Source organism: Lichenostomus cassidix, chromosome 1Aa (assembly GCF_008360975.1).
Source record: "Lichenostomus cassidix isolate B80296 chromosome 1Aa, HeHo_3.0, whole genome shotgun sequence".
In the NCBI taxonomy this organism is placed as follows: domain Eukaryota; kingdom Metazoa; phylum Chordata; class Aves; order Passeriformes; family Meliphagidae; genus Lichenostomus; species Lichenostomus cassidix.
In genome coordinates, this window is record NC_139480.1 from 43,223,132 (window position 1) to 43,236,777 (window position 13,646).

Consider the following 13,646-nt stretch of genomic DNA (forward strand, 5'->3'; position numbering starts at 1 on the left):
TGTAATGTTACATGTGTATGTATTATCAGGGCAGAGAGATGTACATTTAGTGACTGTGTTTATTCTAAAATCTTATCCTTTAAAGCTGGCTTGTAATTTAGATGCAACAGTGGTAAGCTGCTCTGAGAGCTGATCCAGGTGAGAGCTATTTCTGTCAAACCAAAAAAAATTGTTATATTGCAAAAATATATACCTCTGAGTTTTATTAGCTCACTCATCTTCTACTGGCACATCTACTCAAGCTGTGGTGTTGACTCAGGAAACTGGGCAGGGAATCATGCTTGAGGGCAAAAGGCAGAGCATAGCAGAAGTCAGAAGTAAAAAGTAAAGCTTATCATGCAATTTCATTCTTAGTTGCCAAAGATTTAATTGTGTCATAGCACATAGGGTACGTTTGCACTCAAAGACTCCTAATGTCAGTACTGTGTATCTTTGTAAAGGTTAGTTAGCCTTGTAAAAGACATGGAATCAAATATTAAGTCATCTGTCACTTATGGGAATTTCTAAAAGCATGGGAACCCCAAAATGAACTATTAAATCTTTAAAATGAACTATTTTCCTCTTTTTTTTTTCTAATAGAACTTCAAGAGCAGCATGAATCAGTTAGGCTTTGGAAAAATGACAAACTGCTTCATCCAAGCAAAAACCTAGTAGGAAACTTCAGTGTGAATCTGGTAGAGCTGAGATCAGCAGTTATATCTGAATATCATAATACCAGCTGCTGAAACTAAGATGAGGGAAAGATGAAAATGAACAGAACTGCGTGAAGGACCAAGAATGCAAATGTGGCATTAGAACATCTGTGGAGATAAAGCATCATGCATAAACAATTATCTGGTTTGCAAGAAAAGAGAAAAAACCTTTTCATATAACTAAATAGCTGACCCAGCAAAAATGTGCTCTTCTTCCCCAAGAATGAATCATCTCTAGGAGATGCTTCACTAATCTCTATAAACTTTTCCCCTTGATACCAATAATTTTGCTACTGATAAATTTCCTGTAGTTATCTGGACTGCATAGGGTCAGTCTCCAAAACTGTAATGCATTTATTTTTCTAAGGCATCCAATAGTATAAAATGAGGGTGCATGTATACACAACTCAGCTTCACTGATGGAGAAAAGCAGTAGATAAGTCAAACTAAATCAACAGGGAATTCTCACACTCCTCTGTAGTGAATGGAGACAGCAGCCAATAAACATTAAAAAGTTAAACAACGTCCCTAAGCATTCAAACAGCTCAAAGTGAATCATCTCCTTAGGATGAGAATAAAAACAAACAAATGTTCAGTAATGCTCAGCATGACGTCTTCAGCCATCTATCATAATCATACAGCAATTTAAAACCAGAAGAGATTAACTGACCCCAAAGCAGCAGGTTGTCTTCCCTCACCACCCCCCTCCAGGTCTGTTCTGTATTAATGGATAGCTTTTTATGTCCTGCTTGCATGCACAGAGCTGAACTCCCTGCAGCTTCTTTGCATTGTGACAAAACTATTTTTGACTTGGTTCCCCCAGAACTTCTTGACATAACCCTCTTGCCCCTGAGATTAACTCAGCCATCAGAGCACAGTGATAATAATGCCAAGGTCACAGGTGGGATCCCCATTCAGGCCTTCCACTTAAGAGCTGGACTCGATGATCCTTGTGGATCCCTTCCAACTCAGAACATTCTGTGATTCTCATTTCCTTTTGTAACTTCTAGACCTACACACATACAAATGTGTGTTGACAAATACCTGCACACAAGCATTTCCCACTGCCTTAGTTTTCCAATATTCCTCAGCATTGTGAATGACACTTCCAGAAAACAAACCACTTCATCCCTATTGTCAACATCCTGCCCTGCAAACTCAGACAGAAGAATAACACCAGGTAGAAAACTTTGAGATTAAAAATATACTGCTCAAGCTCCCTTCTTTTTTGTTCAGTAGATATTCTACAGACATGCATATGTATAAACACACATTATTAATTTATGCCTCCCCAGTGCTTACAGCATTTCACAGTCAGAGCAAGCCATTTACATGTGGCACTACATGGTGGGCAGGGGGAACACCTATATCAGGCAGCCTTGACTTCAGTCTTCCAAAAGGGTGAGCAGTCATCAGCAGGGCACTGTGTTGGATGGACAGTAAACAGTAAAATAGGGCAGCGGGAAGAAAGTGAAGAGGTTTTTTTGAGAAAGGATGTACCGATCTTCACACATTTTTACCCCAAAAAGAAAAAAGTAAGTAAATTTGTTATGCTTGTTACAGGTTGATTAGAGAAGGTCTTGAGCTGATTTTTAGTAATAAATTCTTGCAAAAGATTCTTAAAATGTTATGAAATTGTGATAAACCTTTAGATTTTTGTGAACATTACGAATTTGCAACAAATAAGGATCCTTCCAAATAACTTCTGTTCTGGCCAATGGGTTTTCATTCTATAAATTGTGGACAGACATTAAAGTAAGGAAAAAAGGTCTGGTAATTGGAATGAGCAACTGCTTCTCATGTTCTGCAGAACCACTCAAAGAAGTCACGGCACCAGTGTCTCTAGTTTAGTAGAGTCCTGCTGTAGATGTATATGAAAATCCTGGTTTTAGCCACTAGTAAAGTTGAAAATCTTTTCACTACAAGTTCTGTGGCACTTTCATACATTTGAATGTCAGATATGGAGCTCTCAGTTACGCTGACTTGTGTGTATCGTGTAGAATTTATATGCATAAATTATTTGTGTGCACATAAATACACCAATACATATATACATAGATAAATATAAAATAAAGAATATTAAAAAGTATCAGTTATTAAATCAGAAATATGAAGTCTTGCAGTTTTAATACTGAGCAGATGCTGTGTTTTCATATTACTAGCTGGGCTGCAAGCTAGCAGGAGCACTTCTATCAGAACAGTGTCTCAGGAGGAGGGAAAAATACATAATTTGTTCTAGCTGGCTTTTCCTAATTCCATTTAGTAGGATTTAATTGAATAAGTGCAGAAAATCTACCTAAGAGTCATATCCATGACGACAGTTTGTCCCCTGTAAGAAATTTCAGAAATATGTCTCTAGGTTTCTGTATGTATGTTATCTTTCTGATTCAAATTTAACAAAAGTAATTAAATTGATTTTGATTATCTGGGATTTGATCAGCATATATAATGCTGCTGCTTTGACAAATGGGGATTCCTACCCATAACATATCACAGTTTAGTTAGACCATGTAGATCATGCTGTCAGTACTGGTCAGCATCAGTCTCTGAAGCAGCTATGGCAGAATTTACTGCATAGGTGAGATACATGCAGCAATGGATACTGAGGGGTAATTTTTTTTTACTTTGAATTTCATGTAGTTTTTCAAAGACACCAATGTATCTATGTTAGTATTGAATTACAGAATGGGTAAGATTGGAAGGGACCACTGGGAGTCATCCAGTCCATCCTCCCTACTCAACCAGGGTTCCCTAGGGCACATTACCCATAACTGTGTTGAAATGGCTTCTAAATATCTCCATAGAAGAAGAGTGCACAGCCTCTATGGGCAGCCTGTTCCAGTGCTCAGCCACATGCACAGTGAAGTTCTTCCTCATGTTCAGGTGGGACTTCTGTGCATCAATTTCTGCCCTCCTGTCCTATTGCTTGGCACCACCAAGAAGAGTCTGGACACTTCATCCTCTTGACACACTCCCTTCAGATACTTATTCATTGAAGAATCTGATTAATTTCTCAGATCATGTAGCACCTGGCTAGAACATGGAAACTGTTTTGGGGGTTTTAGAAAAGCACACATACAGGTCGTTGACTTAATTTATGGCCAATGGCTCTTCCATAAAGTTGTTTCAAAGGAACACTGATATTTTACTATATTATCCATCACTCAGGGCTATAGTACAAGCACCATTTGTTAAAACTTAACTTTTCCAGGATAATCTACTTGCTCTTTTCACCCCATTTTTAATCTGCCTTTCCTTATGAGAGATCTGGGAGTATCAGAGTGAGGCACTAACAAAACAACACAAAGAAACCTAATCAGAGTTAACTTTCAGACATGGTCCCAGTACCAACACTGATAATCAGGGAGTTTGAAAGACCTACCTCCTGCTGCAACCTTTTATTGACATTCAGCCTCAATCTGTCTACACCCTTGGATTCTGTGGTTTACTTGAAAGATTTGATACATATAGGGATCTGGCAAATAAAGCCTGGAGGATATTTTTTATTTTATATATAAATTCTTTGTAGCAGTTGTGCTTTAGTATAAGATAAACAAATACAGCTAAGTGATACTGCTAAGCAGATCAGCAATCATACTCTTCCTGGAGCAGAAATTCTTGAGCATTGTGTTGGGCTCCATACCACCATCAGGGGTATTGTCATGTGTTTTTATACTGTCAGCACAGGATGAATTTTACTCCTCAGACAATTTACAACTAATCTCAGTTCTGTCAGCTTCTCTAAAAGATTGAAGATAGTGGATGGATGCCTGAGACAGCTGAATTTGAAATAAATTGCAAGGAAGATAGGTGTTGTTAAGTGGACTCTTTTGCTGAAGGCTGATGCCTCAGCTGTGTATTGATGGAAATTCTTGTCAGCCCAGATTGGTTTTGGCCATGCTATGTCATTTAAATGATACAAGAATAACAGAAATGGGGTTATTTTGTGGCAGCAGCCAGTTTTCAAAGGAAGTTTCAAAGCATGTGGGCTTGAGAAAGCTACAACTGACACTAAACATGGGAACAAAGCTAAGCAATCTGCTGTGTAGGTGATACTGCAAGACACACAAAAGCTTGCCTGAAATAATCCACCCCAGCTGTTGGCATTCTGGTAAAGGTGTTGTGTTTTAAATTTGCTCTGAGATGAAAAGACGCAATGTAAACAATCTGCTTATATTTGTGAAAATTTATTTCTCAATGTATATCAATCCCTGGAAGCCTAAAAAATTAAAACCAGTGTGTAGTGCACATTTTGGCTGCAGTGCTGTAAAAAACCCTGTGCTTTTTCATCCCAGGTGAGGCACAGTGAGCACTTTCAGTTTGACATGGCTTCACCTGCTCTGGAGTTACACATCTTTCCACTAGCAAGAACAAAGGATGAGGGGGCTAGGGTGGCAGATGTCACCTGCCATGTCCTCACGGAGTTGACCTGCAGGTGTGTGGCTAGCACAGGTCTTTCCCATGAGAACATTCTTGCATGTTTTATAAACAAAGATAAAGTTTGGATGTTGTTGTTACAGTGTCTCGAGATTTGGACAGTTCAGGCCTGGCCAATCAGGCCTAGGGGGAGGTTTCTAACTGACCAATCTGGGTGACCTCTGAAAAGTCTATATATATGTTGGATTCAAATAACAAAGCGCTTTTTCTATGCTACGGTGAGAATCCCAGTTTTCCTTCTCTGCTAGCAGCTCAACAGCAACACAGGTGCACATCCTTCTTTCTCCGCTCATGGAAGGTGTCAAAATTCTGCTGAGAGATATTGTTGCCTTCACTGATATGCTAAATTTTAAGTGGTTTCTTTCTGTTTAAATCTACCTGTGGACTTATTTCCTAACGCCAGTTATGGCGGAAACATGCCCAGCAAAACTGCTTTACACAACTTCATCTCAGGGGGAAAAGAGATGCACCTCAGGTAGCTCTGCCTTTCTGTTGCTATGTTTTTCAAATATTTTCACATTACCTAGGGCCCCAGGGACTGTCATAGAAAGCTACCTGGGCACATACAATTTTATGACCCTCCTGCAGGTGCATTTTGACAAAATGGACACAGGGATGGGGACAGAGGAACCAGCTCAGCTCAGAGTTTGAGGCTTCCTTGGAAGCCTTTACACAAGAGGCAGAGATGAATCCTACATAAGCACCCAACAGACAAAATAGTGGAACATGTGGTACTTGGTAGTTGTTTTCGTTCAGGGGGGTACAAGAATGGAAGAAGGTACTTAAAACACTTTTCTGCTTCATGGGCAGCCTCCTGAAATAACTGTTATCTTTGCCTTCATCTGTGCTTCCCAACAATGAAAATAAAATGCATAGCAACAGGGAAGGAAACCTTCAGTAATCTTTCCAATCCCCAGCAGCAGGAGTAAGCATGAACACTGTATTATGCCTTAAAATTTTTATGTAACTTGAAATGTTTGTGTAGCCTGCAACAGGTCATTTACCTCACAAAAGTCTCAAATCCCTTTAAAGCTAAAGGTATTTATGAAATTGTGAACCAGAAAACCATTTGATTGGTTTTTGTTTACCTTATCTGCCATTGTTGCAAACACATTTCTCATTCAGAAGACTTTTTTTCAACCCATGTCTTGCACAACCCTGTAGCTTATGTGCATAATCAGCCCATGCTGTAAAACTGAGAAGGTGCAATGAGTTTTGAGAACATTACTGCTGGCCTGTAAACCATTTATCTATAATGTGCAGCACAATTTGCATGGTTGGGGGGTGGGGGGCACCTAGGTTCCTTAGCAGTTGCATAATCTGTAAAATTCCGCCAAGATTTAAAATTGTCTCATGACCTTTTTAAGTCATCATACTAAAAAGTGTCACAAACACAATAGCACAGACCTGAAGCATGCACATACACCCAGAGAAATCAGCCTCAATGTCTACATAGCCCAGTAATTCCTTGCCCAGTATGTATACAGTGACAGCACAGGCAGTGTTTTTAAGACTCTCCCTTTTTTATGATCATTATACAACAAGGGAATTGAGGACAGCTGAGGTCATAGCTCTATAACTGAGTCCCAACCCTGACAACAGAAACTGGCGTCTCATCTTTGGTTCACAGAAAGGCTTTTAGCCTCATTTCCACCCACCACTACTGTTATAAAATTGCTCTTATGTGTGTGTTGGCTGCTCATTTTTCTTAACCTTTGGAGGCTGTAACGTGGTTCCTTCACAAGGCTGAACTCAAAGTCTACCAAGAAAGAAGGCCTATGGTACAAGGTAGCTCAAATAATTTAGGATCAAAAACAAAATAGAAGGCCTAGGTCTTTGCTAGGTCTTTGCTAAGTCAAGGAAAAGAACATGCTAACCTCATAGGACAACAAGTCTAGTCAGGTATAGTGAATCATAGAACGAGAAATCACAGCTGTGCTCGAGATGGACTTTCTTTTACTAGCACCTGTGTAACAATACCAACAGATGTGGAACTTTGGGGTTTGGCTACTGGGATGACTAATACCAATAAATCAGAGCAGAAAAGTAGGTCACAGAGTCCCCACTTCACCTGCTGCTCCCAGAGACACAACATGATGACTCTCTATTGCTTTGATTTCACATGTTAGTTTGGCACTTGAATTTGGCACTAAATATTTCATTATTTTAAATAACTCTCTCAGATTTTACACTGAGTTTATTTTTCTAGTGTTTTACTCAGTGGATTCAGGTGCACAACAAACAGACCCTGTCTCAATGCTGTCATTAGAAATTCATGTTAGCACTCAATGGCTGAAAATAAATGAGCAAACAGTTACATAGACAAATACGGAGTCTTGAAAGCCATCCATGACTTTGCCTAAGGTAGACAAGGCTGGTTGTGTGGAGAATCTGGCACTCAGATTTGCAGTCAGACATTAGGGACCACACTGCCCCTGCCTTCAGCATCAGTAAAGCAGGTTATTGAATCAGAATTGCAGAAAGCTAACTTGAAAATTAACTTGATGGAAACCTACCCACTAAAAACCCCAAATGGCATATGGTTACAGCTTCAGTACTATTGCCACCTACAGATATTCCTCTTGTCCTTCATTACAGAAAAGTGAAAGAAAAAGAAAAAAAGCTGTGAAACATGCTGTCCTGGCATTATACCCTGATAAATTCAATCACTACCATGTAATTCACTGAAGATTAACATCAGCTCTCTGGGTTAAAAGCTACAACTGAACATCTCCTGTAAGATTCAGTAAGCTGCTACTCACTTGAATGAGGAAAAAAGTTAATAAATTCAGTGGTAGAAAGGCTAAAAATATAAATTCTCCTCAGTTAGGGAAAAAAAAATAAGACTTGCCCTATATGATCAGATACTACCTTAGATGTTTTCTGCAGAAGGTAAAAAGCTGCAGAGGACACGCTCAATGGTACAACCCAGGCAATGAAGCACGCCATTGTTCTGTCTGGGTCAGCAAAAGCTCTGTAGGCAAAGCTAGCTCAGGTCTTTGTTGAATGGCAAGTCAGAGGTTTGGTGACCCCATGCTACAGCTGAAAACACAAAATATGAGGATGTGGTTTTCTGTCTTTGCTGTCTCTTGCTTAAGATGGGGAGCAACAGCCTTAGTTTTTTTAAGGTACAGTGCAAAGTGACTTCTGAGTAACCTCTCTAAACTTAGAAGGTTTTTATCTTCATTTGGAAACATACTTTTTTTTCTTTAAAAGGCAAAAGGTAATTTTATCATAGTTTTTAGTGGTGACTATAATACTTGTTGCTCAGACTGACCATCACTGATGAATAAATGAATAGCAAATGTTTCCAAATGAAGTATTTGAACTTATTTGAATTCCTATTTTAGTTACTTTCACTACAATTGCCAGACAAATAATAATAAAAAAAGCTGTAAATACTAACTATTTTGAGAAAAACAAAAGAAACCAAATTATTATCAAAATAGTCAGAATAATGAAATAAAGTAGTTTTCACACATTTTAGTCTTACCAAGCACAGTACTGAACAGTGCTGAAACCACTAGTGCACTAGGGTGTATGAGCATGGGTGTGGCACACAAGATCTCAGAAAACTAAATAATATAATGGTCTCAATTTTTAAAAAAAATTACTAAAAACATGGATCTGATTTTAATAGTGTTTCCCAGTTTTACAGAGGTGGATGGTGCAAGCACTGACAAAAAGATGAGTATTGTTATCTGCAAAGGTGAATAATCACCAGAGCCGCAGATCTATCTTTACCACTTATGCCCCACACCACTTTAACAGTCTATATATTCACATTTCTGGCAGAGCTAAATTGCTGTGACTAATAATTCAGCTATAGCTGAGGCTGGTAATTATTTCAGAATCAGGAAGCCATAATATATCCACTCTGAAAACACAATTATTCATCATGTGTATATATACAGAATACAAATGATGTTGATATATCTTGGTCTTTCATATTAATGGATCATTTTAATACAAATGTGGATATTTCTTTTGGCATGCCTTTTGTCTTTTGTCATGCTTATGTACATAAAAAAATATGAGTTGATAAATGAAACACAGCCACCACTTAAATACAACATAGCAGATAAACCCAACTGGATGTGAAGCTCCATGCACTAAGGCACAAACCAGGCATAAATTATTACCCTGGACATCTCCAAAATCCTACCTATTCAGAAGCATATTCACACTGTACAAAGAGGAGTTACAGAAATTTCTTGCTAGAAATACCTTTTCTGGTGTTCTATTTCTAAGGCAAACTGCCAAGTTTGAACTTTACCAGGCTCAGGAGCCTTTACTAGATTTCAAAAAGGTAGGGAAAAACTGCTTTCTTTTCCTCATTTTCTCACACTTTCATTTGACAACATTTTGTGCACAAATGAGTTCTAGCTATGTCTCCTTGTTGTCTGGGGTCTTTCCATTGCAAAACAAAGAACAGGTTGTATTTCAACAGTTGAACTAGGGAGACAGAAAAACAACAGGAAAAAATTATGTATGCAAGCATCATCCTTGAAGCAATTACCTGTGTTTCTGTATTTAACTATATTTAACCTAATGATAGCTAATTAATCAGATATTTCTACTGAGTAGTCAGGAAATGTCTCAGAGCACAAAACATACAGAATTGGAACAGATGCAAGCAGCATAAAAGCACCCATCTGAAATCAGAAGATGCTCACAAACCACTGTAAATCTCACAGCTGGGATAGCACACCAGCTAAAGTGGGCCAGCATTATGGCCAAAAGAGCTTTTGACCATTTCATGCCTAGAAAATAATACCCATTTGAGGGATGACAGTACATCTTCCTAATTCCTTCTTAGACTTAAAGATGGCAGGTTTAGAAAAGATATTAGGAAGAAATTCTTTACTATGAGGGTGGTGAGACACTGGACCAGATTGCCCAGAGAAATAGGTGATTCCCCATCCCTGGAAGTGTTTGAGACCAGGCTGGATGAGGCTTTGAGAAACCTGGTCTAATAGAAGGTGTTCCTGCCCATGCCAGGAGGGCTGGATGGAACCAGATGATCTTTAAGGTCCCTTACAACCCAAACTATTCTGTGATCTTTCTTGATATGAAGGCACTGACCAAGAAACTGTGTGTTAAGAGAGTCAGATAGTCTGTCCTCTGCACCACAAGAGAGGGCCCATGCAACAGGAGTGAGGGATGGGGAGAAGAGCTGGGAGCCAAGGGTCTTACTGACAATGCCACCAGCTGGAAGGTCTGAGAAGATAGCACAGGAAAGGCCCAGCACTTCAAAAACAAGTGAAAAAGGCCTTTTAATGTGCCCTCTTGGAGACCAAGCAAGAAGCTGCAGCTTGTATCCAAGGAGCTCTAAACTTTGCCACCATAGGATCTGAGAAACATTAGTTTTGGCTTTGATATTCATACACATAAGAGAAACAACCAATAGATCTTCACATGCTGAATAATCCAAGCTAATAAACCTACATAGTTCAAGCAGTAATGTCTCCAGTGGTGTTTAGAAGCTTATACCAGCACACTGATTTTTTCCTCACATACTGAGGACATTCTGCCATTTTTTTCCTAAGGGAAAGAACAAGAATTTTTTTGCAAAGTACTAATATATCCTTAAACACAGTAGAAAAAATCTGATTTCACTAAACTAAGCAAGAGTTTTGCTCTGGCTTAAGTTACACTCTCACCCATTTTCCCTGGTAATGTAATAGGGATCTTTCTTATCTTTTATGCAGATAAAATCTGACCAACGTGGCCTGTGTCAACATGAAAGTAGAAGTGCTGTAAAATTTTGCTTAAAGTTTCACTTCCATGTTTGTCCACAAATGTAAAGTGTTTAACCTTTAAAATATTTTTGATTATAAATGTGAAGTGGAAACAGTACATTCAGAGTATGAACATTTTTTGACTGAACAATTTTTACAGATAGTGTCTGAGTTGTACCAATTTTTTAATGGAAGTACAGTGTTTAAGTTACAACATTGCAAAGTCTAAGTGATTCAGGGCCTTCAGTACTACTATCAAAATAACTTGAGTATTGTAAACAATTTAGCCTTTAAATGCTTAAGCACAAAATTCTCTTGGATTATCCATTTAATTTATTGGGAATTAAAGCTCTGACTCATTGGTAGATATAGATGAGCTTAAGAAAGCTTAAAATCAGTTTCTGTTCCGACAATCTGCCCATTTAAATGCCTGTCTCTCTCCTTACAGGACTGGGTCAGCTTCTAGTGAGATGCTGTATCACTGTGGCATATTAATGTAAACTGCCATCAGAGCAGGTCTTTCCTAGCAGTGATTTGATCTTTCCAGCTATGATTTAAGCAGATCTGCAACTGCTGTATGATTAGTCAAGCAATCCTAGCAGCAGGGGCCGAAATCTTTGAAGAACACAGTAAAAAGCTTAGGGCCAGAATTGCTACAGCAGATTTAACATAAGCTGTCCCTATTTATGAGCCAAAATTTTTGAGCACTGAAAGTGGAACCTGAGCTCAAATGCAATTAACAGAATCTCTCTAGTGTCTCTCTTTTTTAAAGAAGAGCATTGAGAACAGGTAAAAAAAGCTAACTGTATCTTGTTGGCATATGCAGACATGACCTGTACTTTTAATTCACTGCTGTTTGTTTTACAGCAGGTCATTATTCTCATTAATTGCTAAGCTGCTGGCAGATTCCTTGACGTTTTGGATGAAAGATCAATCTGGATTTAATAAAGTGATCAAGAGGAGAGAGGTTATAATTCTTTAACTTAAAAGTCTGCCAAACCAATGGCATTGTGCAGACTGACATCATGATAGGCAGTAGTTTATCGATATAGAAATCCATTTTTTAATCAGGGTGACATAATACACCTAAGGTCTGGCATGACATAAAATTGCATCATAGTTGTATGGCCAAGATTTACTGTAAATCCAACACAGTGTTTGCTCCTGATTCCTCCTACTTAGAAGTTCAAGGTGGGCAAGGTAGACAGGAAGGTGTGAGAGGATTTACACAGGTATGTTTTCATATGTGGAAATTCTGTTATTGTGTTTAAGTATACTTAGGTATGTTTTCATCTGTGGAAGAAGAAATTCTGTTATTGTTTTTAGGTGTCCATCTAGCCGCACCACCCATGATAAAAGGATATTTAAGTTCACAGGGTTCTAGCTTTCCAGTCATCATCATTCAGAACTACTGAGAAGTTTGTTTAGTATCAGATCTGAACATACAGGTTTTTAACTACATGTTTACCAGTGACTGAAGTTTACTTTCTCTCTCCTTCTTGCTCTCTGACACAAGGGCACCACACTGCTAAATAAATTGTTTTGTTTCAGGCACATCTGACTGATTCCTTTTGACTTTCCTGGTCCATCACCAATCCAGATGGCATAGTAAATGTGCTCCTTTCCTTAACTCACAACACCCAAGTTCACTTGGATGGAGTTAGTACCATGTCCTGTACCTTTTCTTGGCTATCCCTATCAGAGCTTTTCCAGAGGTGCTTACTAGGAACAGCCTCTGACATGTGAGCAGAGCAAAGGGCTCAGACATGTCTCCAGCTCTGAAATGAGACACACTAACTGGCGTATTTTAGACTGACTAAGTGCAATTAGCTTTTTCAATGATTATTTTTTTACAGGTAATTTATTCTGAAGAAATACAAACAAATCTTGTGTACTCCAAAACATACATGCCATGACAGAAACATCACACAACAGACACACAGGCTGAACCAAAAAAAAAAAAACCTGGTAGGAGGATGAAAGGAATCATGATAACATGCTCTGTGCCAACTTTGGGCAGGTAAAGTTGAAATAGGAATTTTGTTTATATAGACAGGATTTTGGCACAGTGTAATGAATGCTTAAACACTTAAGTATGTGCAAGGAGCAGGAAATGGGAAAATGCCCAAAACTTCTTCTGGCACTGCATGCTACCAGTGTGACCTTCTCATAAAGTGAAGTTTTGCTAAACCAAGTAACTGGATTCTGCCAGGCTGCGGAAGTCTCATCAATCACAGGTTGCCATAGGTAACTGACTATTTCTAGAAAATTAAATTTAAAAGGCAACACAGGAGGTTGATAGATTCAAAAACCTAATGACATTCACAGTGGAGTATATTGAATATTTTAAAATTTGCGAACTGAGAAGGATTTTGTAGAAATATCTGCTGAAATTGTACATTTGGAGGTGCAGCAAGATGCAATAGGTATTAGCAAGGCATGAAATTGTCTCACAAAGGAAATCACTTCTGTGAAATACAGTGATAAACAACACAAGAAAATTATGGATAATGATTAGCATTTTTGTGCTACTTTCCACAGGCTGCTCTGTCACTCGTTCTGACTAAATGAATAAGGAACTTGTCACAGCCAGTGAAACCAAGAATAAGGAAAATCCTGTGTTATCCTAGTTCGTTGTGTCTTGACATCTGCAGAGATGAAGCACATGCCATTATGGGGTATATCTGAACTGGCAAGGCACCTTCTCAGGAGAAAGGCTCTATGCATCTCTGTGATACCTACAAAGAGTGACCCATTGCTTGAGCAGTCAATCAAT

The 13,646-nt window shown here is 38.6% G+C and overlaps 1 protein-coding gene across 4 annotated transcripts in view; it reads right to left on the reverse strand.

Moving 5' to 3' along the window:
• Positions 1 to 13,646, reverse strand: part of TMCC3 (transmembrane and coiled-coil domain family 3) — a 135,185-nt gene that overhangs the window by 52,820 nt on the left and 68,719 nt on the right. The gene's annotated exons all lie outside the window — the stretch shown is intronic.